This window comes from Rhinatrema bivittatum, chromosome 3 (genome assembly GCF_901001135.1).
Source record: "Rhinatrema bivittatum chromosome 3, aRhiBiv1.1, whole genome shotgun sequence".
Lineage (NCBI taxonomy): Eukaryota > Metazoa > Chordata > Amphibia > Gymnophiona > Rhinatrematidae > Rhinatrema > Rhinatrema bivittatum.
In genome coordinates, this window is record NC_042617.1 from 291,076,876 (window position 1) to 291,101,864 (window position 24,989).

At 44.1% G+C, this 24,989-nt stretch overlaps 1 protein-coding gene and 1 long non-coding RNA gene across 5 annotated transcripts in view; one reads left to right on the top strand and one right to left on the bottom strand.

The window, feature by feature from the left end:
* The window catches only part of LOC115087574, a 43,416-nt gene extending 33,664 nt beyond the window's left edge, over positions 1–9,752 (top strand). Inside the window, exons 2-3 of the long non-coding RNA XR_003855541.1 lie at positions 8,483–8,592; positions 9,635–9,752. This is a non-coding gene — a long non-coding RNA (uncharacterized LOC115087574). The remainder of the gene's footprint in view (positions 1–8,482; positions 8,593–9,634) is intronic.
* SLC11A2 (solute carrier family 11 member 2) overlaps positions 1–24,989 on the bottom strand; it is a 222,310-nt gene that overhangs the window by 167,796 nt on the left and 29,525 nt on the right. The window lies entirely within an intron of this gene.

The following is a 24,989-nucleotide window of genomic DNA, read 5'->3' on the forward strand; positions in this document are numbered from 1 at the left end:
TCATAAAAACACATTTACAGCCTGATATTCAAAGCAATCTAGCCTTCTAACATCAGAATTAGGTGGCTACACCCCGTACCTAGAAAAATCCCTGCCACCAAGTGCCTAGTTTTACTGCTCACATTTTGGGTGGTCCTGGGCATATGGTTAGGTTGGGGGGGGGGGGGGGGAGGAGGGGGGAATGAAGGGTAAGCCATTTACCTACCTAGCGCTAACTTCCAACACCAGCTGGCTGTCACCAGATATGACGTGTGTGCAGGGAAAACTAGCTTAAACCTAGGCTGCTCCATTTAGCAGCAGCCTAAATGGCAAGGTTGGGGTTGAAATGTCAATTAAATCTAGCAGACTGTTTCAGATGAGTAATGTACAACAGCCCTATTGAAAATGCACCTACAAGGTTTTCTTTCCCACCCCATTCTGCATCTATAGGAAGAGACTGATGACGCAGACCCTTAAGGAAAACTTCTAAATACCAAGAAAACAATAAAACCCACACCTTTGCTTTCAATTCTCAGTGTTTGCTGTACCACTGAAATGCTGTGCCCTAGTATATAGCCTTGTTTACTCATTCATTGCCCTATATTAAACTGTTATATTATTTAAAGCCAAACTGTAAATATGAAAAGCCCGGATGTTAACTGGCGCAGCTGGCCAGCAGCACTGTTTTGGCTACAGAGCATGTCTTAGGCTCCAGGTTTCTGATAGTCACTGGGGGAAAAAAAAAGCTTTCCCCCAGTGACTATCTTTAATAACTTCTGGCATACCAAGATGAAAGTGTGGAATGAAGCATTTGAAAAGCTATTGAACTTTTTTTTTTTTTTTTTTTTTTTAAACAAGAACAAAAAGGGAGATTAGACCTAAAAATGAATGGTATGTTTCATGAATGCTTAAGTGCATTTGTTTAAAAAAAAATACCACTGCTGAATTTTAAACAAGTGAGCAATAATCCTAGCTGTTAAAGCAAATAATAATTTCTAATTTTGAGTACTTACTGTTTCTTACTTCGAGATTATAGTTTACATTCATTAAGAACATAATTGCTCTCTCTTTTGGGGGGATTCAATCAAGCAGCCATCTCAACACCTGAAAAGCTGCCATTACCCTCCTCCTCTAAGTATTTTAGTTAAGAATTAAGGAATTTCAGGTACTGCTGGTTAGGAAAAGCATTCTAATAGAGACAGGTTGTGTGGCAAGATTATGAACAGTGTTGAGAACTCAGAAAATGCCAATACAAGCCTCAGGAAAACACTGCTTACATGCTTATGAAAAATGGCTTTCTAGTAATCCTCACTGTGTAAAAACGACACCTTTTGGCTGCTTTTGTGTGGCAGCTCTGACTCCATCTCCTGACTATTCAGTTCACTGATTAAAGATACCGGTTTTGTCTTTTTAAAACACTTACGGATACAACTCATAGGATGCAGTCTAGAAGAAAATAATTCCTTACCTGCTAATTTTTGTCCCTGTAGTACCACGGATCAGTGCAGACAGTGGTTATGTCCCCCTTCCAGCAGGTGGAGTCAGAGCAAAACTCAAAGGCTGGCCTCTTATAAGCTGGAGTGCCCTCTCTGTCCCTTCAGTATTAAGAACATCAAAGCAAGAGAAAACGTTTGGATGGATCAAGGGAATCGGTATAAAAGACTCAACTTATGAACCGCAACAAAATTTGGAAGAAACATGCCAACAGGCAAAAACTTGCAACGTGAACCAACTGGTAAGAACAGTAATAACAGCAGAGAACATATAGGAAAACAGATGCTGGTAAGGAGAGCCGCTATCCCAAACCCATGAATCTGAGGGTGGGAGTCTGGGCTGATCTGTGGTACTACAGCAGAGCTTTCCAAACTGTGTGTCGGGACACGTTAGTGTGTCACCTGCAGTGTGCAGGTGTGTCGCGCAAGCCCGGTCAACTCTGATGCAAGTTTGGGCTTTTTTTTTTTCTAGAGATTAACTTTTTTTTTTCAGTTTATGGGTTGCTTATTATTGGGTGATTTTTGCTGTCAATCGTGTTTTTTTGGGGGGCTTGGTGGGTGGAACGAGCCCAGCCATCCTTGCATTGGCTGCTGCTGCCGATGAGGCCTGGCCATGAGGAGTACTGACTGCAAGCAGCAGTGTCTGGTGATCATGGAAGGGAGTGAAGCACTTAACTGGCAACAATCAAAAAGACGAGGTACATGAGTGTGGGGGCCAGACATGTGCTGGGGGGAGAGAGATGAGTGAGTGGGGGGCAAACGTGCAGGGGGGACAGATATGTGCTTGAGGGGGAGAGATATGAGTGTGTGGGGGCCAGACATGTGCTGGGGGGAGGAGAGAGATGAGTGTGTGGGGGACAGACAATTTGTTTTATTATTGTTTCTCATAAATTATAACAATAACATGAATCTTGGAATATATATTTTTAATATAAATTTAAGGTTTTCATGAGATAGGTTGTGTCGTGAAACATTTTATTTATGTATATATTTAAGGAAACATACATAAATTGTCGAAATATGTTTCGTTCGTTTAACCTTTAACCTCTGGTTTACTAGTAGACTGAATTACCGTGTCGTGAAATTATGTTTGTCTAAAAAGTGTGTCACCAACATGAAAAGTTTGGAAAGCTCTGTACTACAGGAATGAAAATTAGCAGGTAAGGAATAATTTTCTTTTCCCTTTACGTTCCCGGATCAGTCCAGATTGTGGGATGTACCAAAGCTTTCCTACGTAGGGTGGGCCCCAAATAGTCCAGCTCGAAGGACCTGGGCTCCAAAGGAGCCAAACCCAGGACGTTGCAGATTCAAGCGATAGTGTCATGCAAAGGTATGCAACGATTTCCATGTAGCAGCTCTACATATCTCCTGTGGCGAGACAGATAGACTCTCAGCCCAGGAGGTTGCTTGAGCATGGAGCGAATGAGCCTTGATGCCTTCCAGAGGGCGACGGCCGACACCAGTATACGCTGAGGCAATGGCATCCTTCAACCAGCGCGCGATTGTGGTTTTGGACGCCTGATGGCCACGCCTGGGACCGCTCCAGAGAACAAATAGGTGGTCCGATAAGCGAAACTCATTGGTGACCTCTAGATAACGAATAAGAACCCGTTTGACATCCAGTCTCCGAAGGTCCAGCCGATCCTCAGCGGCGAAGGAAGGAAGTTCCACCGACTGATTCAGATGAAAAGGCGAAACCACCTTAGGCAAAAAGGAGGGCACTGAACAGGGACACTCCGGAGTCCGTAAAATAGAGAAAATGTTCTCTGCAGGATAGAGCCTGTAACTCAGAGATCCGGCGCGCCGAATAAATGGACACAAGGAAGGCTGCTCCTTGAGAGATGCGCTCCGCAAAGGCTCAAATGGTGGGCCGGTGAGTACCCGAAGGATCAAGTTGAGACTCCACGAAGAATAAAGGAGGTGAATCTGTGGTCTGACATGCTTTACTCCTTTCAAAAATTGGAAAATATCTGGATGTGCAGAAATAGGAGCTGTCTCCTGATGACAAACCAGAGCCCCAAGTGCTGCGACCTAAAACCGCAGGGAATTGTATGCAAGCCCTTGTACAGGACATGCTGTAAGAAAGACAAAACATGTGCAATGGAAGCCCGGCGCAGAGAGATGTCCATGGAAGCGCACCAAGCCTCAAACACTTTCCAGATCCGGACATAGGAAATGGAGGTGGACATCTTTTGCACCTTGAGGAGCATGGAGATGACTGCTTCTGGATAGCCACGTCTCCTCAACCTCCGCCATTCAAAAGCCATGCCGCAAAACAGAAGCAATCTGCCCGGTCTAAAAATACTGGCCCTTGGCGCAGAAGGCTCGGTAGGTGTCCAAAGCGGAGAGGACCGTTGACCACTAGGTTGACGAGGTCTGCAAACCGTGGTCTTCGAGGCCATTCCAGGGCCACCAGAATGACAGGCCCCTGATGAAGCTCTATTCTGCACAGCACCTTGCCCACCTGGGGCCATGGCGGGAATACATAGAGGAAATTTTGCGGCCAGGGAAGGACGAGAGCATCCACACCCTCTGCGCCATGTTCTCGTCTGTGGCTGAAGAAGTGGGGAGCCTTCGCATTCCGGAGTGTCGCCATCAAGTCCAGGTGTGGGGCTCCCCATGTGCTGAAGAGGGTAGGCACCGCTTCCTCGGAGACCTCCCACTCACCTGGATCTATGCGTTGTCAGCTAAGGAAGTCTGCCTGAATGTTGTCGACCCCAGCTATGTGGGATGCAGCGAGGCGAATAAGGTGCAGCTCCATCCACACCATCAGCTTATCCGCTTCCCCCGCAACATGCTGGCTCCTCGTCCCTCCTTGGCAATTGATGTATGCCACCGTGGTTGCATTGTCGGAGAGGATCCGCACCGCTTGACGATGAACCAAAGGGAGGAATCGCTGCAGGGTGAGACAGACCGCTCTGGTCTCCAGTCGGTTGATCGGCCATGAGGCCAGGAGTGATGTCCAAAGTCCCTGAGCCGACTGCCGCTGGCACACTGCTCCCCAACCGGAGAGGCTCTCATCCGTTGTGACGACCACCCACTGTGGGACCTCCAGATCCACTCCCTTCAGCAAGTGGTCGAGGCTGAGCCACCAGCCCAGGCTGCAGCTGGCTATGTCGGGCAGCGGAAGTAGGGCTTGAAAATCCTGAGATACCCAGCTTCCAGCCGGAGAGTAACGCCCTCTGTAGGGGGCGCATAAGCGCAAAAGTCCACGGCACTAAATCTATAGAAGCCACAGTGCCTAGGACTTGGAGGTAATCCCTCGCGGTGGGAAGTTGGAGGCTCTGGAAGCGCTGGACCTGCATTAGAAGAGACTGAGCCCGATCCTGGCACAGGAAGACTTTCCCGGCGTTGGTATCGAAGCGTGCTCTTAAGAAGTCTAGGGTCTGAGAAGGAGTAAGTTTGCTTTTGAGGAAATTGACGACCCAGCCGAGGGAACGGAGAAGGTGTAAGACTCGTTCCACCGCTTGAAGACACAGTTCTTTTGACTTCGCCCGAATGAGCCAGTCGTCCAGGTAGGGATGGACTAAGATTCCTTCCCGACGTAGAGCAGCTGCCACCACTACCATGATCTTGGTGAAGGTGCGGGGAGCCGTCGCCAACCCGAACGGTAGGGCCTGGAACTGGAAATGCTGGCCAAGGACCTTGAAACGCAGGAAGCGTGAATGTGCAGATACGCCTCAGTCAGGTCCAAGGAGGCCAGGAATTCCCCGCAGTGCACCGCCACCACAACTGACCGTAAGGTCTCCATACAAAAGTGAGGCACCTTGAGAGCCTTGTTGACCAGCTTAAAATCCAGGATGGGACGAAAGGAGCCTTCTTTCTTGGGAACCGCGAAGTAGACAGAATGGCCTAATCCTTGTTCCCCTGGTGGCACTGGGAGAATGGCCCCGAGGCGGTCAAGCATCTGAAGGCTTCTGCAGGGGGAGAAAAGGAACCTGTCCCTGAGAGGGGGGGGGGGTCAAGCAAACTCCAAAGCGTAGCCGTGTCGTATAATGTCCAAGACCCATTGATCTGAGATGATCTTGACCCACTCCTCGTAGAAGAAAATCAGGCGGCCGCCTATCCTGGGAATGGAAGAGTGGGTCGGCAAGCCTTCATTGGGAAGACTTGGCAGGAGCCCCCTGAAGGAGGTTGTCTCGAACTGTTCTTCGGCCACTGAGAGAAAGAGGAAGGTGGACTGACTAAACAGCCGTTGCCCATGGAAGCAAGATCTGGAAGAGCTGAAGGTCCGAAAGGTCCTAAGCCGATCTTCTGGCAGCTTATGGACTTTGTTTTCCCAGAGGGACTTGATGAGCTGTTCCAAGTCCTCACCAAAAAGCAGTTTTCCTTTAAAAGGAAGCGATCCCATTTGTGCCTTGGAAGATGAATCTGCCGACCAGTTGCGAAGCCAAAGGAGCCGCCTGGCTGAGACCACTGAAACCATGGACCTGGCAAGGACCTGGAGGTCATAAAGAGCATCCACCCCATATATACCATGACTGCTTCCAGGCGCTCAGCCTGCTGAGCTTCCTCGGGCGGAAAATCCTGGGCACCAAGCAGATGCTGTACCCAACGAAGCCCTGCTCGCTGCATGAGAGAGCTGCAGACGGCAGCCCGGACCCCCAGAGCAGACACCTCAAAAATCCGTTTCAGGTAGACTTCCAACTTATGGTCCTGCAGATCCTTTAGGGCCGTCCCACCCGTAACCGGAATCGTGGTGCGTTTCATAACCGCCGACACAGATGCGTCTACTTTGGGGACCCTCAGGTGCTCCAGGTACTCTTCAGGTAGATGATAGAGCTTATCTACAGCTCTGCCCTCCTTGAGAGAAGATTCTGGCGAATCCTATTCTCTAGTCAACAGTTGCAGTAGCATGGAAAGGGAAAGTTTGAGAAGGTGGGCGCAGACCGGCGAGGAGCAGATCACCCTTCCGGGACGATGCAGTAGGAGCAGGAGGGTCCTGTGGGGTATCTATGTCCAGTTCGGCTAGAACATGAGGAATTAGGGGGTCCAACTCATCCCTTTGAAAGAGACGTAGGACCTGCACGGAAGAAGAAAGGTCATCCGTGTCTGGATCATCCGGAATGGATATAGGTGGTACGACATGTATCCTGGGAGCTGGCTGCTGTCCCCCTACTCCAGGGGGGGCCGGGGGCTGACTGGCTCCTAGCATACCCCCCCCCCCCCCCCGGTTGGGAGATCCCCACATCATCCTGGGATCCAGAAGGCTGACCACAGCCTGGATCTGACCAACGAATTACTTTGGGAGGTAGAGGTCCTGCAGCAGAGCCCTGCTGGTGGCTCATGCTGGCCAAATATGCACTGTCATTCCGCAGGATGAAGCCATAGCTGCGGTCTACAAAATATTATCTCACAGACCATCACCACAACACATTTCTACGGAATACATTATAAAGCTATTGACACTAGCTTTAAATAGAAGTTATTTTACATATAATGGTCAATTCCCTTCGCTCCTCGCCTCCCGACCGGCACGCCGCAAGTCGCCCCTCCGGCTCGAGTCGGCCCTCCCCGCGCGATCGGCGCCGGCCCATCGGGGCCAGGGGAGGTGGACCCGAGACTAGCCTCCCACGAGGCCTTAGAGGCAGCCCAGACCAACTCCCTCAGGCGAGGGACACAACTTTAAAAAAGAAAAAAAAAAGAAAAACCGCGCAGCCCGGTAAGCCCTCCCCCGGAAGCCCCGACGTCACGACCGGCTTACCATAGCCCTTTAAAGGGCTTAGACAGCTCCAGGCGTCGCGCGCCTAAGGAGCGCAACAAAGGGGCCTGCCCCTTTGTGTGCCCCTTCGTGTGAACCGGAGCACAAGCTGAAACCACACACACCAAAAGATTCTGCCACGCTCCCCGGCCTACAACCGAAGCACGTTACATCAGCGTCATCTAAGCATGCATCCAGCGATCCCATTCTCCACGGCTCATACTCATACCTGCTTCCCAAACACTAACCCAGACTCGCCAGCATGCAATTAACCTCGACAGCAATCAACCAGCCTCACCTGCACTCATCCAGCCTCACCAGCAAGCATCCAGCCTCACCAGCAAGCAAGCATCCAGCCTCACCAGCAAGCATCCAGCCTTGACAGCAGTCATACAGCCTCACCAGCAAGCATCCAGCCTCACCAGCAAGCAAGCATCCAGCCTCACCAGCAAGTATCCAGCCTTGACAGCAGTCATACAGCCTCACCAGCAAGCATCCAGCCTTACCACTCATCGCCAAACTGATGGAAAAAATTGTCAACATGGATGAATTGTCATCCATTTATACTGTTCCATATGTTCTACGGTTCCATGTAAAGCTCCACTCTCTGTTGAGCAGTTCTTTGTTTTATGTAAACCGGAGTGATTTGTAGTCCCTACAAGAACTTCGGTATATAAAAATTAAAAATAAATAAATAAAAATAAATAAATAAATTTTGTTTTCACAAGAGGAGGGTGGAGTAGACAGCACACCATATATAGTTAAATAGCAAAAGAATAATGTGTGGTAAAAATTATACTAACAGTTAATCAGATTTTTTATTTTACATATGCACACATCAATTGTGTACAATATTAAATACCACAGTAAATAATAATGTATAAGCGAAGGATAATATTTTGTAGCTTAACTGTTAGTACTCAGTATAATTTTTGCCACACATTATTCTGTTGCAATTTTATTTTCAGACATGTGGTACAGCCATGGGAGCAGCAATGGCTCCAGATGTGGCCAATATTTTTGTAGCTGATTTTGAAGAATCATCTGGTTAATATGTTATGGACACCATAATTAAAGTGCTGGAAGCGCTATATTGATGATGTCTTTATCATTTGGCATAGTACAGCATCATCCTTAATGGAATTTTATAATTGGCTAAATTCACTCACATCATGTTTGAAGTTTACTATTTCCTACAATGAGTGGGATTGTCTTTTTAGACATTTTGATTACCAAGCGGACCAATTCTCTAAAGATGAGCATACATCGAAAACCCACGGAGCGTAATAATTTGCCTTTGTTTTGACAGTGCACATCAGACATCCTTTAAACGTAGCCTTCCAACTGGTCAATTTCTTCGGCTGCATCAAATATGCTCAGAATATTAAAGGACTGCAATTGAGAGGTGCTACCTTTAAGGTAATGGCTTTCACCGATGACGTGCTATTATTTTTGACAGACCCGGTACTTTCACTACCCCGTGTTATGGAACTACAACAACAATTTGGGAAATTTTCAGGGTTAAAAATTAATTTAGATAAGTCTGAAGCTCTGAATGTCCTGGGAAATCTGAGGAAGCATTGGCCAATGGAGTTTCCCTTGCGTTGGGTTACTACGGAAATGACCTCTCTTAGGGTAAAAATACCAGTAGATATTTCCAAGTTATATGCAACAAATATTCTTCCTTTGTTAACAAAAAATAAAAATAAACTAGCGGATTGGGTTAAAATTACCCCTTTCTTTAAGTGGACAAATTCAACTTTTTAAGATGATGGAGTTACCTTATTGGTTATATGTGCTCCAGATGCTACCAGTCTGGGTTAAAAGGCATCACTGGGCGGAGTTAGATAAGGCACTAAGAAGGTTCTTGTGGAATAACAAAAGAGCCCGCCTGCCCCTTAAGCAACTCCAATTAAGCTGGGAGGCAGGGGGCATGGCCTGTCCAAATTTGTCCCAATACAAACTAGCTAGTTTGTTGAGACATATCTATGATTGGATTTATGCTTCTGAGCTGTACTCCCCCACATCTTACCTGACATGCTGGTGCCAACCATTTACTTTGGGAAATTTGCTTCATGTGCCAAACAAACACCTACCTGGCTATATCCAGGCCAACCCTATTATGACGCCTTGAGGTTCGCCTGGAAGGCACTATTTCAAAAACTGGGAATATCATGGGAGGTTACGCCAGCTCTTACCATAAATGGCCACCCCAGATTTCAACTGGGCATTGAAAATAGAACCCTTCAAATTTGGGCACAGAAGGGTTTAACAACACTCAAAAATTATTTAAATACAGGCTCAGAACTTCGAAGTTTTGATGAACTACGTTCTGGGTAGGACCTCTCACATAAAGAGTTTTATGTGTATCTCCAAATTCAACACTTTATTATGAATGACCTTTTTAAAAGTGCGAGGCCTACTCTGCAGGTATTAGACAAATTTTTTTATATACCTCCAGGGCAACAATTGTCCATGGCTTTCATCTCTAACGCTCTCAAACAGATGGACAGCACAAATGCCCGGCAGACATTAGCTGAAAAATAGAACAAAGAGCTGGAGCATCCTATATCCTCAGGTATGATAAAAAGAGGTTGTCATAGTATAAAAGATATTTTGGAAAATATGGTGTTACGAGAGACACAGTTTAAGTTTCTATGCAGAATGTATGTGCCTATAACGTGGGTCTATAGAGCAAAATTGGTAAATTCAAATCTATGTTTAAAATGTAAACAAATACCAGGAACGCTTTATCATAGCTTTTGGAGATGTCCAAAGATAAAAAGATGCTGGAAGAAGGTACTGGAGGAGATGTTAGGATGGATATTGCAATGTAGAATGCCTCAGTCTCCCAAGGTTTGCCTCTTTGGAGGAAAAGAAGGCCAAGAGGGGACCTTAAAGAACACACAGAAGCAATTTCTACAAAAAGGCTTTCTATTGATGAAGCAATCAATTCTGGCTTAATGGATGAAGGACGATACACCGTCTGTTACTTATTGGGAAAACAACCTAGGGAGGCTAGCCTTATATGAACACTTGAAAGTTTGCAGATCCCAGGGTCATAACTCTGCCAAAAAATATGCTAAATATATGGCACTCTGGAGAGAATACCTTATGTTTCTGCCAACTAAAGCCCACAATGCCATTCTGGAGCTACGATAAACAACTTGGAACAACTTGTCATTGGATTTGGTTGAACGGTTTTCATTATCTAAAATCATGAACAGTAAAGTTCAGGAATGGGGAAGGGAAGGGAGGGGTGGGGCAATGGGGAGTTTTATGAATATTAGTTTTGTTGTACCTGCTATAATGTTCTTTGCATTGTGTTAAAAACTGAAAAATAAAAAAAAAGTGTAAATAGGGTACCAGTTTAAAATTATATACTTCTAATAAAATAACCCACTTTGATCAATAATTGTTCATGCAAAAGAAGTGGAGGTTGTTCGCACTACAATAATTTTTACTACACTGGAACTTGAGGAAATGCTCAGGGTCTAAGGGGACTCACTGAACAGAGTTAACCATTTAAGGAATTCCGCAATTGGCATAACAGTAAAATATGGGAGAGAGGAAGAGAAAGAAAACAAAGCAATGGCAGTGTAACGATGACAGGGCAAGAAATATTGCAGCACAGATTTTTCTCAAAGCACTCTAACTACCAAAGCCAAGCAAATTAAAATAGGTTTACCAAAGCTTGCAAATGTACTGGGCTTGGCAGTGTTTAACACTGAGCCTTAAGTAATATTTCTGCATCTAATACAATGTGAAACAGAACATAAAGGAATCCTTAATCCATGATCAGCACTATCAAAGACTCTGCAGTATTTCAGACTGCTCTGCATCTAGGGACCATCCAATCCAAAAGGTTAATTTCAGGGACAGCCTCACAGCTAGCTCTAACAGAATAACCATGTCCCACGTAATCAGCTAAATTTTTTTTCTGCGCAACGTTCTGCAGAAAAGTGCACCAATAAAGACAGCACTGGCAGAGCCACCCATTGCTAGAGTCCTGTCAAGACTGGGTGAGAGTCTGTCAGTGAAGGGGAAAAGGGAGGGTGTTTCAACAGCCCATCTGCAGTAGATGATTCAGTTTCAGTGGAGGCTTCCCTGCTAGCTTGCAGGGACTTAAGCTCCCAGGCAGGGCTGTCTGGGGTTGAAAGAGAAAAAAGGAATACACCCCACGCCCCTGAAAATAAAAAAAAAGTTTGCTTACCTGTAAACAGATGACCAAGTCGCAGCTTGAATCTTGATAGAGTCTGTGAGCTAGTTCACAACAGAGCATGATCCAGTCTACTAGCCAATTTGACAGTTCTTTTGGTAAGTACCACTTCTAGTCTATTGGGATCAAAAGGCACAAAACTGAGAAGCTTTTCAGTGAGGTCGAGTCCTTTTAAACAGTAAGCCAAGGCCCTTTTACAGTCCAAAGAATGAAGAGAAGGCAGCCTTGTAGGAAGAACAATGCTTTGATTTATATGAAAAGCCGGCAACACTTTTAGGAAGGAACTTAGGACAAGTGTGAAGGACTGTTCTGTTGCGGAAGAACTGTAGATAAGAGCAAGTAACTCATTCACCCAGCAAGCAGATGTGACGGCAATTAGAAACACCTTCCATATGAGGAACTTTAAAAGAAACCAACTCCAGAGGTTCAAATGGAAGATTCACGGGCCATTTCAAAACAATATTAAAGGTCCCAAAACACCAGAGGTTTAGCAACCTTTTACAATCCTTTCACGAATTTACATACCAAAAAGATGAATGGTTATTGGAGCACCTTCTACCTGTTGATGGTGCACTGCAATGGTAGTGAGTTGTACCTTCACAGAGGATATGCTAAGTCTAGACAAAGAAAGGGAAAACAATTAGTGAAGCAAACAGGTCCTGAAAGCCAGATTGGAGCCAGGCTCAAAACTTCTTCCGTTTGAAGCCATAAGCCTTCCTTGTCAAGATCAATATATCTTCCACTTCTTTAGGAAGAAGCAAGGAGGAAAATACCATGTATTCAGCATCCATGCCATGCAGGCTAAAAGGACAGATTTGGATTAGAGACAACCATCCTCCTGAGTGATGAGGGAATAGGGATGTGCCTAGTACTTTGAAGAACCTAAAAAAGCGGAATATAAAAAAATAAAAAATAAATAAATAGTGGATTCTGAGGCCAGACAACTTACCTTGGCCATGCCAGTGCAATAAGAATCACTCACACAATCCCAAAGCACTTTTTGGATAGTCTTTGCAATCAATGGGATTAGTGGATATGCATATAGAAGACTGGAATAGCAGAAAAGTGTCAGGCACCGAGCCAAACTTGCTGGGAATCATGTAGCAAAACCTGACTTTCCTGTTCTGTTGCAAACAAGTCAATTTAAAGCCAACCCCAAAAATTGAACCAACTATCTGCCATGTGCTGATCCAGAGACCATTCATGAGATAATAGGAATCAGCTGAAGCATTTCACCAAGGTATTTTGGGATTCTGAAAGATGTGTCGCTTGTTGAAGGGCTCCATTGGGGATTGCCCAACAGATCCTGAGAGTTTGTCAACACAGGGCAAAGAAGTCCATGCCCTCCTGCTACTTCATATAGAACATGACCACCTGATTGTCTGTTGAATCAAGATTCTGCTTCCTGTTAGAAGATGAGAGAAAGCTTTCAGTGCATACAAAATGCCATGCAGCTCCAGGTAGTTCATCTGAAGACAACTCTCTAGGAAACACATCACCTAGATTCCAGCCATACTAGTATGCGCTCCCCAACCCCGGTAGAGGAGTCCGTAGACAGAGTCACTTGATGAGGTGGCACCCACAGAGGAAGTCCCACATTCCAAACCAAAATGGTTTCGACCACCATCAAAAGAGCTGCCTCTACTCTGCCCATTACCCTGAACATAACAACATGCCATCATGGGTCAGACCAAGGGTCCATCAAGCCCAGCATCCTGTTTCCAACAGTGGCCAATCCAAGCTACAAGTACCTGGCAAGTACCCAAAAACTAAGTCTATTCCATGTTATTGTTGCTAGTAATAGCAGTGGCTATTTTCTAAGTCAACTTAATTATGATATTTTCCGTTTTATTCACCATTCCCTTTCTAATAATTCCCAACATTCTGTTTGCTTTTTTGACTGCCGTAGCACAATGAACCGATGATTTCAATGTGTTATCCACTATGACTCCTAGATCTCTTTCTTGGGTGGTAGCTCCTAATATGGAACCTAACATTGTATAACTATAGCTGATGCGGTGGGCTAATTGTTGTTGCAGCTAATCCCACTGACACCAAAAGGCCCCACTGTATGTCTCTCATATGAAACAATCAATAGCATGACATGAACGAAATGCTGCCACCATGTGTCCCAAAATGACCAGAACTGATCTTGCTGGAGCCAAATTCCACTAGAGGAGGGGTCTTTACTAATCCCCTTAATGCTAAGGGCCTTCTGTTTGGGAGGAACACTCTGTTCTGAACTGAATCTATCCATGCACCTATAAATTGAATCATCTGGACAAGGGTGAGGTTTGATTTGGTAACTCTGATCAGAAAACCCAGGGACAGGATGAGTCCAGTGGTTTTCTCCAGGGACTACAAACCCTCTGACTGGGACAAACCTGTCACCAACCAATTGTCAAGGTAGGTGAAGACACAGACTCCTATCTGGCATAGGGTATGCCACTATCATCACCACACACTTGAACACCACCAGGACTGTAGACAGGCCAAAAGAGGGGGAGAGGGGACCTTGTACTAGTAATAAGTCCCCTCCACTATTAACCTGTGTTACTGCCAGTGCAAATGATGAATTGAGATAGCAGCAAAGGTATCCTTGAGATCCAGGCTGCACATATAATTGCTCAGCTGAAAGAACAGAAGGAAAAAGTGAAGGAGTTCATCTTAAACTTCTTCCACATCAGAAATTTGTTCAGTTTTTATAAATCCAGAATAGGTCTCGGTCCCCCAGTTTTCTTGGAAATGAAGTACAGGGACTAAAATCCATGGCTTTTTCCTGGGGAGTAACCAGCTCTGTGGAAGGAGCAATTCCACCTCCAGTCGAAGATGGGTCTGAATTAAAAACTGAAAACTGCTGGGGTCAAGGGTAGGCAAGAGAAATGCAAGCAGTAACCACACTTCACAACTTTCAAGATCCAAAACGATCCCTGGTGAGCTTTACCTACTCTGCAATAAATAATGGGACCTTTCCCATACCGGAGGAGGCACGATTGCTGCATTTCCCTTTGCCAATCACTGGCAAGAGCTGCCATTAAAAGTTGTCTCGGGGGGGGGGGGGGGGGGGGGGGGGGGGGGAAACCCTCGTCTATAAAAGAGTCATACTAATGCCTGGAAGCAGGAAGCTGGTTGCTTCCTGCAATTGACAGATATTGAATAATAGCGGAATGCTTAATCTGTGCTACAGTCTGTCTCCCATACAAGGGACATCTGCAAGTTGATTATGGATGCCCTCTCAGACTGCTAGCACATAAGCAAGCCAACGTAAGGACCCCAATGGAAGCCACCAAAGTCCTAACCAAGGTATTGAAAGCATGGATGCTTTAACACTATTCAGCATCCTTTTCCACCTTATGAACTATGGTCTGCTCAGGGTCCAGAGAGACTGTAAGCAGTCTTATCTTCTTGATATGGTTATGCAAGTACACCACCATGTACATCTGCTGCACTTGCTATACAAGAACCTAGCATGGAGCTTTGAAAAATCTCTTCCCAAAAGTGTCTAGCAGCTTTGGGTACTTACCAAGAGGGGTGTTGGAAGTCTCCCTGTTTTTCTTGGCTCTCTTGAACTGACAACCACTACAGAATAAGGAGGTGCTGTACCACGCCAAAACCAGGGGCTACTTGCACCTTGTACGTCAGGTCCAGTTTCTTGATTACTGGCAGGCAAGTGGTGGGATTTTGCCAAATCTGGACTGGGATTGCTGCAAACTGTTAGGGACTGCAGAAAGTCAAAAATCTATGTTCTTGGAACCACTTCCTTCCTGTATATTGTTTAGTGCCTTTGCCAACTTATCTACGAACCTGAAACAGCATGGTGGCAATTCCAGCAAGGAGTCAGATGGAATTCCCATTGAACCTTCTTCTGATCCATGCAGCAGAGAAACACTGATACATGACCCAGATGATGAATATGGTGACCAGGACAGAGACCTCAGCAGGGGAGTGGGGTGGTAATACCTAGGAGGGAAGCTGACCTACCCAAAGCTCCCTTATTTTCCAACTTAGGGCGGAACTCCAAACATAGGTTCCAACAATCAGGCAAACCTTCATCTAACACCTATTGCCAGCAACTTTTGCATAGGGCTATGTTTTGGTGTGGAGTTGATGGGAGTCCTTATTTGTGGGAACACCTCACCAATTTTGGATAGGAGAGGCTCCAAAAGCACCTCTCCTATCCTTAGGATCAAAGACGGCAAAGAAATTCTTCACAGACTCAGAAAGCTGGTCCACTGGCTGTTTTGCTCTCTGGGCCAGAGCTGGAGAAAAGACACTCTTCAAATATCCAAACAGGTTCTTCATTCACCTGCTGGAATAGAACTGAAATATTGGTGCCAATGAAAGAGAGGGCTCCAAGATGCTTCGCACCAACCTAGACAAGCTCTATTACTGGGTCTCTGGTGTCTGCACCAGCAAAATCTTATCTGGTGTCTTCATCCACATCATGGACGAAATCAGTGCTGGCTTTTAAACTTCTGTGCTGATAGCACCAAGGAATATGTGCTTAGCACCAAAGCCACCATCAACAGGGCTCTGGATGCACCAGAATTTGAAAAGAAAAAAAAACACGTGATCTAGTACCATGGGGACCTTCCACACAAAAAGTCAGAGACTTGCACCTACACAAACAGCTCCATGCAGCTTCTTCTTCTTTGGCTCTAAAGAGCTCCACCTCGGGGATGAGCCCCTTTTAAGCGTGAAGTACTCTTTTCTCAATCCAATACCTAGCACAACAAGACAGGAAGCTTGGATCAGCAAGCGTACATAGTAACATAGCATAGGAACATAGCAATGACAGCAGAAAAAGACCAGACCAAAATGGTCCATCCAGTTTGCCCAGCAAGCTTCTTATAGTAGTAACTGCTACTCCCTGCATGTTACCCACATGCTTTCTGTTAAGGGTTGCAACTGCCACTCCACACAGGTCTTCCTAAGCCCTATGATGAGGGCAGCAACTTCCGCCTCATGCTGGCCACCCCCAAGCCTTATTTTAAGTGCAGTAATATTTACAACCTGAATTAAAGCAACTGTCAAACCTAAAACAAGATTACTGCTAGCAACAATTTTATTTATTTAAGCGTTTTTATATACAGAGATACGTTGGGAACATCATCTCGGTTTACAGTTAAATTAATACAGCAAGAAGCTTTACAAAGAACAGATAATATATAACAGGTTACTAAATATAGAATTGATTGTGTATGAGGGTGGTATTTACAAGGAGGATTTACAAGGCGTATTTACAAGGGGGTACATCGAGAGAGGGTTTAGGTGTAGGCCTGCTTAAAGAGCCAGGTCTTGAGGTTCTGTTTGAATCTTTTTGGGCAAGGCTCCTGGTGAAGACTAGGGGGCATCTTGTTCCAAAGGGCGGGCCCAGCAATGGAGAGGGCATGTTCTTTGGTAGACTTAAGCTTTGACAGTTTAGGAGAGGGCGTGTGCAGCGTGGCACGGTGTTGTGCTCTGATGGGTCTGTCAGGGGTACGGAGTTGGAGGTGTTCTTTGAACCAGGGCATGTCATGGTTGTAGATAGCTTTATGAATGATGTTTAGGGATTTGTATATGATCCGGGAGTTGATTGGCAACCAGTGTAGGTGTTTGAGGACAGGGGTGATGTGATCACCTCGGTGGGCATTGGTGAGGATACGTGCCACCGAGTTTTGGAGCATCTGAAGGGGCTGGAGGGCATATTTGGGGAGGCTTAGGAGGATGGCATTGCAATAATCAAGTTTGGATAAGATGGTGGCTTGGAGGACTGTGCGGAAATCATTTATGTGGAGCAGGGTTTTCAGTTTGTTGTTTTTTAGCATGTGGAGCTTGAACAAACAGTCTTTCAGGGTGGAATTGATTAATTATTTTAGGTTATGGTGGTTATCTAGGATGACGCCAAGGCTGCGAACATGTTGGGCGAAGGAGATGGTGGGGTGGGGAGGGTTAGGTGTGGGGTTAATGCTGTTATGGGAGGGTGAGATATATAGGAGCTCTATTTTGGAGGTATTAAGAGCGAGGTAGTTGTTAGTGAGCAGGGAGCTGATAGCTGCGAGGGAGATTCCCATGTTTTCAAGGCCTTAGGTAGGGTATCAGTTATGGGTATGAGGACCTCAACATCATCCGCATATATAACATGCGGAAGGCAGAGTCCGGATAGGAGATGACAAAGGGGAAGGAGGTATATATATTGAAGAGGGTGGAGGAGAGTGAGGAGCCTTGGGGAACACCTTGTAACAAGTTGATGGGTTTTGATTCGCAGTGCCAGAGGGCAAGCATCCTTCTTGATAATTCAGATAATGTTGCTTGAACATGCTTTGCTTTTGGACTTGGCCATAGAAGCAGTCCTCCGCTTTATCCTTAATATCCATGTAAAAGTAACCCAGAGAGTAAAAGTCAGGCTCAGACACTGGCTGTTATCTGAATCCAATTCCCCTTTTTCTGCCACCAAAGCAGAAAGTAATGTTGCAGTTTCATCAAAAGCATCAAGGCTAATTGGTTAAGGGTAGTAATCCCTGTACCTTTGTTATGGGTAGAAACTGCCACTCCATGCACCCTTTTCTTATTTATTTAACATTTTTATATTCCGAGGTTCTAGAGACAGAATCACTAAGCACTTCGGTTTACAGAGAACAATTGAAATGACTGAAAGTGAGTCTTACAGAGAACAAGGAAATGAATAACTGGGATGTTACTCAATTTAAAAACTCATTATGGTATAGAAACCTTAAATAACAGAATCATCAATAAAAGAATGGTAGTCAAACATGTAACAGTTGAATAAAATGATTAGAGTAATATGTGATTAAATCTGAGGTTGTTTAGTCGTGAAAAACATAATAAACTGAGACAGGGAGGATAGGAAGGATTAAATCCAATTAATCGTAGGCAAGGGTGAAGAGCCAAGTCTTGAGCCTTTTTTTGAAAGTAATTGGGCATTGTTCAAGTCTAAGGTCTGAAGGAAGAGAGTTCCAATGATTCGGGCCAACTGTGGAGAAGGCTCTTTTATTTGAAAATGATTTAATTGGAGGTGTTTTTAGAGAGCCTTGTTTAGCAGCTCTCAACGGACGGGAAGATGAATATAGTTGTAAAGGGATCCGGAGGTCAAGGGGGGAGTTTTTGTAGATGGATTTGTGGATGATTGAACAAGTTTTGTAGAAAATTCTATATTTTATAGGGAGCCAGTGAAGACTCTTTAAAACTGGAGTGATGTGGTCCCTTTTATTTGATTTTGTAAGAATCCTAGCTGTGGCATTCTGTAGCATTTGAAGAGGTCTAAGGGATGTCGCTGGGAGACCAATTAAAAGGGCATTACAATAGTCAATCTTTGAAAAAATGATTGCTTGCAGAACTGATCTAAAATCACGGGGGTGAAGTAGAGGTCTGAGTCGTTTTAATACTTGAAGTTTGAAGAAACAAGCCTTCACTGTGTTGCTGATGAAGCTTTTGAAATTGAGTTGGTTATCCATGATAACTCCTAAGTTTCTGACTATGGGAGAAAAAGAAGGTGTTTGAATTGGTTGAGAGTTGGAGAGTTGGTAGTTGCCATCTTGGGTAATAAGAAGGAATTCAGTTTTGTTGGTGTTGAGAATTAAGCAAAGGTCAGCAAGAAGATTGGAGATGGAAGTAAAACATGAATTCCAAAAATGAAGAGTTTCTTGCAATGATTTGGTAATTGGAATGAGTATTTGGACATCGTCCGCATATAGATAGTGGGTTAGATTCAGATTAGATAATAATTGACAAAGAGGGAGTAAATAAATGTTAAATAAAGTCGGAGATAAGGAGGATCCTTGAGGGACTCCTAGAGTGGAGCAGATGGGTTGTGATTCATTATTGTTAATTTTGACTTTATAACACCTGTCTTGGAGGAAGGATTTAAACCAACTGAGAACGGTGTGTTTGATTCATTTCTTCATTTCCAATCTCTAGCCTTTAGGGATCCACAGTGTTTATTGAATTTGTCTACAGTTTTCGTTCTCACCACCTCTTCCGGAAGGGTATTCCAAGGATCCACCACCATCTCTGTGAAGAAATATTTCATCTCCCTGGAGTTTCAGATCATGACCCCCTAGTTCTATAGTTTCCTTTCCAATGGAAAAGATTCGAAATTCATGAATCATTAAAACCTTTAATGTATTTATTTTTATTTTATTTCATTTTTAGATTTTTATATTCTGCTTTTCAGCACTTCAAAGCAGATTATATTCAGGTACTGTAGGTATCTGAAGGTCTGTATCATATCACCCCTGCACCTCCTCTTTTCCAGGATATACATATATTTAGATCCTTCAGCCTCTCCTCATAAGTCTTCCAATACAGATGCCACACCATGTTGGTCACCCTTCTCTGGACCACCTCCATTGTGTCCTCACCGAGAACTGAACACAGTACTCCAGGTGAGGCCTCATCAAGAACCTGTACAAGGGATTATCACCTTTCTCCTGCTTTACAGCCCAGCATTCTTCTGGCTTTAGCTATCACCTTGTCGAATTGTTTCGCTGCCTTCAGAATGCCAGAAACTATTATCTCAGGGTCCCTCTCCCAGTTCATGCACATTTGAATTACAGTACCCCAGATGCATGACTCTGCACTTCTTGGCACTGAATTGCAACTGCCAAAATGTCAACCTCTCTTAAAAGGTTTCTTAAATCACTTTGTATTATATTGCTGTTTTTTAAAAATAATTTTATACCGAATTGTTAATTATGCACTGCTTAGCACAGTTTTCTGTTGTAGGCGGTATAAAAAAATAACAAAAAGAAAAAAAACCAAACTTGTAAATAAGTTAAATCTACTCCTTCAGACATGTCCACCCTGTTGCAGATCTTAATATCCTCTGCAAATAGATAAACTTTACCTTCTATCCTTTGCACAATGTCACTTTCAGACATTGAACAGAACCAGTCCCAAAACTGATCCTTGTGGCACGCCACTTAACACATTTCTCTCTTCAGAGTAGGTTCCATTTACCATTACACGCTGTCTCCTATCAGTCAACCAGTTTGTAATCCACTTCACCATCTTGGCACCCAAGCTTCTCATTTTATTCACGAATCTCCTATGCGGGGACCGTATCAAAGGCTTTGCTGAAATACAAGTAAATCACTTCAAGCACCCTTCTTTGATCCAATTCTCTAGTCACCCAATAAAAAAAAAAAAAAAAAAAAAAAAAAATATCAGATTTGTTTGAGACCTTCCCCCATTGAATCTATGCTGCAAAGGGTCCAGTAACCCACCAGACTGTAGATCATTTATTATCCTTTCCTTCAGTCTCTTAATTTTCCTACCACTAAGGTGAGGCTGATCGGCCTGTAGTTTCCAGCCTCCTCTCTGCTACCACCTTTGTAAAGCAGGACCACAACCACTCTTCCAAACTCATCTCATCACTCCTGCTTCCAGGGATCTATTAAACAGGTCTTGCAGAGGACCCACCAGCGCATCTCTGAGCTCCCTTAGTCCCCATGGCCTTGTCCACTTTCAGTTTTCCTAGTTCTTCCTACACTTTCTCTTCTGTAAATGGGGTTGCATCTACCCCATTTCCATCCATGGTCTTGACAACCAGCAACGGTCCATCTCCAGGGTCTTCTTTTAGTGAACACCAAAGTAGTATTTGTTTAATATTCCTACTATTTCTTCATCTTTCTTCACACATTGCTCCTCGTCACCTTTCAATTTCACTATACCAACTTGGGCCTTCCTCCTTTCTTTAATATATCTGAAAAGTGTTGTCCCCTCGCTTTACCTCTTTGGCAATCCTTTCTTCCACCTGACCTTTTGCTTTCCTGATTTCTCTCTTTGACTTCTTCACTTTTACCAGAGTATTCTTCCGGGTCTCTCTCTTTTTGGGATACCTTGTACTTCCCGAATCCTGTTCTTTTTGCCTTTTTTTTTTTTTCGCTACCTCCTTTGAGAGCCAGATCTGTTTCTTCTTCCTCTTGCATTTGTCTATTTTCCTGTCAGATTTTTTGCCTTTGTAATAGTACCTTTTAATTTGGCCCACCTTTCCAGTTCCTCCTCCAGGTACATCCCCATTTTGACAAAGTCCATATTTTTGAAATTCAAAATTTGGATCTTCATGTGACTTCTCTGTATCCTATTTGCTATATCAAAACTATACTGTCTGATGATCACTGGTGCTGAGAGGAGAAGTGTGGTGTGAGCTGGAGGAAGATCCACTCCAGGAAAATGAACAGCTCCTATGATAAGACTTAAGAGTGCTTTTCCTTATGCATCCTTTGGAGCTCCAGCATCTTCCAGACCCACAACTAGTGGGTCCTAGGAAACATCTGACCATAATTATAACAGTTTGTCATGCGATGGTCAAGGTCCAAACATTTGTAACAGACTTCATGAGCATCGCTGATCGACATCTAGTGCCTGTAGTCACCTTCTTCTCCAGACATCTCAAACTACAACAAAAGTCTATAATTTTCTTTTCAGCACTTAGAAGTGCTATTGAGGGGCTGCCAAGGCAGCAAAAGATTTAAAAAACTGCAATGAGACAAAGAAAATATTGAACAAAATTTGAGAGAAAGAGGATCACATGTCCATGCATAAGCTCGGACAAAAAGACTGAGGGGTTCACCAGGCACTACATGTGCTCTGTAAACATTTTACTGAGCTCAGAGAGATGGGTCTAATTTAGCACCATCAGATTATGTCACACACGTCATGACTAATTCAATCTTGCTTGTCTACAGAGAAATTTATTTTATTTATTTAAGATTTTTATATACCGGCATTCATGATACAATCACATCATGCCGGTTTACATATAACAGGGGTGTACAATAAACAACTGAGTAACCTGTAAGTGTAGAAGGAGGCAGTTACAAATAACAAGGATGATAGAACTGGGAGAAGAGAAAATAAAGAGAGGATAACATTAGATATAGATATTTACATTAGCTATAACATTAGCTATAGATATTTACATGGAGAAGGGGTTGAACTGGCTGGGTAACGTATGATTGATGGTGAGAGAAATTAGTTGGTGTCCGGGAATGCTTGTTTAAACAGCCAGGTCTTAAGTCTTGACTTAAGAAATGACTCTTTTGGTAATAAAATTAAAAAAAAAATGATATAGCTCTCATAAATCCTCTTTCTTCAAACTGCTTTATTTTATTTATTTACTTTTATTTACACACAAGACTACAATGATTTCCAGTTTACTATGAAAATAAAAACTTGGATAATTGTTCAATAGGTAACAGCCTAAAACAAAATTGCCATTGTTACAGAACTAGTTTGAGTTTCTCAATTCATTTTACTGTGCAGATACTACTCATATTTTATTAGTAAAATTATAAAATTCCACATTTAGATAAAATATTACCAGACACAAAACCTCTATGCACAACAATATTAAGGGCATATTCGCACAATGATTTCTGAAAGCCCCTTAGTGTCTTATTTTCAAAAGTATGTGTGCACATAAAACCTAGTTTTATGCATGTAAAAGGCCTTTTGAAAACAGACAGGGGAGGTCTGTGTGCACAGGATAGAATAAGCAAAAGCTGATGTCCCACATACTTTTATCTACACTTGCAAGGGATGCTTCCAGTGAAAGGGATTTAAATGCACATTTCTCGAAAAACGTGCACATAAATCTACATGCGGAATGTTTATTTACTACTGTTAGGTTAACTTGCTGGCTACAATTTAGAAATGTAATGTTCATAGAGGAATTCTGTTATCTGGGTGGCACCCCACTGGGTTAACCACTAGATGTACCTAGTATCCCACTAGGGAAGAAATACCACAGTCAACTCCTCTGAGAGAGGCTGCTTGAGAGGGTGGACCTTTCTTTACAAATAGGGACTAGTGCCATAGGAGATGTGGAATTTGAGTTAAAAATTTGAGGGAGGAACTCTCAGAGTTTGTTCTTTTAGAGTGAGGCCCACTCCCTCACTCAGGACATTTTTGGAGGGAAATCCTTTTTGAGCAATACCTGCTTGCTAAGAGTCTACCTCAAGCAGACAGAGACTTTAAGAAGATTTTTGAATTCATTGCCTGAAATGCAGCCTGGTTTTCTTGGAGATGGCCAATCCCTGTATCCAGAGGCCAGGAAGGAAAATTCTCTCTCGTCTGCTAATTTTTGTTCCTGTACCACCACAGATCAGTCCAGACTCCTGGGTTTTGCCTCCCCTCCAGCAGATGAAGACAGAACATTTTACTGACACAGCCACATAAGATGAGGTGCCACCTGCAGTCCCTCAATATTGATATGTACCCAAGTCAAGACAGAAACAAATACCAATACTATAACGAAATAACATCTCTTGAACGAGCAGTGAAAATCTGGAACAGATAATCTTGCCCACACTAAAAATGTGTAGGACTAACAAAACCTGCACCATCCTTCAGAGTAATCACAACAGATCAAGCGGACTCTCCAAATCTCCTTTTTCTCTAGTGAGTGGGCCTCTGGACTGTTCTGTGGTACTACAGGAATGAAAGTTAGCAGGTAAGAACCAATTTTCCTTTCCCTGTATGTACCCAGATCAGTCCAGACTCCTGGGATGTACCAAATGGGGTGGGACTGCAAGAATCCTGCTTGAAACACACCCTCAAAGCCCATGGCTTCTGGGGCTGGTCATCCAAACAGTAATGCCTGGCGAAGGTGTGCAATGGTTTCCAAGTAGCCGTCCTGCACTTCTCTTGTGGCGAAACTTGCTGACACTCGGCCCAGAAGGCTGCCTGAGAACGAGTGGAATGAGACTTTAACTCCTCCGGGCAGGGCAACCCTGACAGATGTAAGCAGAGCCAACAGCCTCTTTCAACCACCGCATAGTTGTGGCTTTCAACACCTTATGACCCTTTTTTGCACCACTCCATAGTACAAAAAGATAATCTGACAATCTGAAGCTGTTAGTGACCTTAAGGTACTGCAACAATGCACACTTTACAACTCTTTTGGCCTGAGGCACCATAGGATCCAAAACTGGGAAGGACAGGAGCTCCACTGACTGATTTAAGTGGAATGACGACACCACCTTCTGCAGAAAAGAAGGAACCATCCTCAAAGAGACCCCCGAATCTAAAAATCTCAAAAAAAGTCTCCTTACATGACAAGGCCTGAAGCTCTGAGATCTAGTGAGCCGAACAAATTGCCACCAAGAAAACCACCTTCAAAGTGAGATCTTTCATAGTAGCTCATTTTAGAGGTTCGAATGGAGCCGCACACATGCTCTTAAGGACTACGGTAAGGCTCCAATAGGAACAAGGCTTTCGAACTGGAGGACGCAAATGCTTCCCCCCCCCCCCCCCCCCCCCCCCATTCCACCCCTGGAGAAAATGCACTACATCTGGATGTGCAGCTAGAGACACACTCCTCGAACCTTACCTCGAAGACAGCCCAAAGCCACCACCTGAACCCTGAGGGAGTTAAAGGAGAAGCCCTTTACCAAACCATTTTGCAGAAAAGCTAAAATATGTGCCAGGGAGGCCTGCATTGGATCCACCCCTTGCTCCTTACAACAAGTCTCAAAAACTCTCCATACTCTCTCATATGCCAAGGAGGTGGAAGTCTTCTTAGACTGCAAAAAAAAAAAAAAAATATAAGAGTAGTGATGACCTCTTCAGAATAACCCTTATTCTTTAAATCACT